General features: G+C 38.4%; 1 long non-coding RNA gene across 1 annotated transcript in view; it reads left to right on the top strand.

Annotated features, from left to right (window-relative positions):
* The window catches only part of LOC117504367, a 251,091-nt gene that overhangs the window by 32,562 nt on the left and 216,706 nt on the right, over positions 1-1,823 (top strand). The window lies entirely within an intron of this gene.

Genomic DNA, 1,823 nt, shown 5'->3' on the forward strand with positions numbered 1-1,823 from the left:
TCCCTTCATGTTAATTTGTTAAAATGGGCTGACCAGGGATCTGCAGTATTTGGAGCTGAACTACTCCATGTGGGTGAAGATGCTGTTCTCCTGGCATTGCAAACTATCCTTGTAGTTTCAGTTTGGGTGACGGGTATCATCCCGACAGACTAGAAGAAAGGACTACTCATCCCACGCTAGAAAGGATGATTGCCTGGATTGCAACGTTGGGGCATTGCATCTGTTGGAATGGTGTTTGCAAGGATTATTCTTAACCGTTAATTGGTGCTCAGCTACCAGAGCATTCTGGCTTCATTCAAGAAGTCAACCACTGACCACATCCTAGGTCTACAAGTACCCACTGGAGCTCAGCTGTTGGCATAGCTTCTTTGCATCCATAAGTTCATCTCATACCTGCTTGAGATCCTGCCACTGAAAGTGACATCTGTTGTTCTGAAATGTTCCTCCACCATCAGCAAACCTCTCCACTAAAGTTCACCTTCATTCAGATAAGAGATTCCTAGGAAGTCTCTCCACACCAGCTAAAGCTCAAATGTCAATGAAGTGACCATTTTGTACCAAGAATGTTTCCAATGCATCCCTAGCCTAATGCTATCATGGGCTAACAATCCCATACAAAACCAACATCAATATATCTATCTCTGTAAGCTTCTTTGAAGCAAAGAGGGAAGACCAAATTCCAGCTTTAAGTTTTGAAAGCAGAATTCCCAACATTTTTATCGAAATCCCAATGTGTTAGAACGATTAGATCAACAACAAAGCTTTTTGTTTTTCTTCACCAAATATGGCATTGGAACACAAAAGGCAAACTTCAGTATTTCCTTATTTATCTACAGAAGTGATCAAGTCAACACTAAGCCAAATGAACGCAAGTTATCAGCAGTGGCAGGCTGAATGTGTATGTTTGTTTTAAATTCAAATATACAGTAATCAGTTTCAAAACAGCTAATTACAGGATTAAAAAATCTGACTAAAATCCAAATCAAAAGATAAACAAACAGCAGCAAACAAAACCTGGTTAATAGGGGTAAATAAAACATCAGCAAACAAACCCCAAAACTATTAACAACACAAATAAATGTCTGTTTCTATCAGAATCCCAGTTAATCCTGCCAGACTCTGGCTTCCGACACTATTGAATGGGGAGGATTCTGCCCTCAAACAATGTAAAAAAAAACAGAAGTGCAAAATTAAATGTAGAACACAGAACACACACTCAAAGTGCGTGCCACAAGAGAGAAACACAACTTTAAAATAAAGTCCAACTCCTTTGCTCCGATGTCAGTTTTGAGTTGCGGGAATTTTCTATTATCAATACCAACAGCTCTTAATCTTAGTGAAAAGCAACATTTTACACTAAAAGATAACATATTTTGGCAATTTTTAGGTGTTTAAAAATAACCCATTATTCGGCAATTTAAACTGCTTCCATTGATTTCTCTAATACACAGCAGCTCAGAGAGCAGAAGTAAACAGATCAAACCTAGGCTCAAGTCTCCCATGTGCCTTCTAGCAAACTGTAGCTGAAATCTGATTTCTTCTTTTAAAGAAAATCCTTCTGTTTCACTCTGACATGAAGCTTTGTAACTGGTGAAGAGTTCAAATTAATGAAAGAATGCTGCCGTCCTTTCAAAAGGCTCAACTTTACAGCTTTTACGAGATCCTTAATTGGCTTTGTTTTTTTAAATGCATACAGCTAATATATTGCTTAATAATTACCGCCACCAAAATGGCAGCACTGTGACTCAACTTCTGCAACTAAACAGTCAATAGCAGGGCATTAAAAGCCTTTGTTAACCTCAATCAGCATCTGACATGATGAA

This window comes from Thalassophryne amazonica, chromosome 22, assembly GCF_902500255.1.
Source record: "Thalassophryne amazonica chromosome 22, fThaAma1.1, whole genome shotgun sequence".
In the NCBI taxonomy this organism is placed as follows: domain Eukaryota; kingdom Metazoa; phylum Chordata; class Actinopteri; order Batrachoidiformes; family Batrachoididae; genus Thalassophryne; species Thalassophryne amazonica.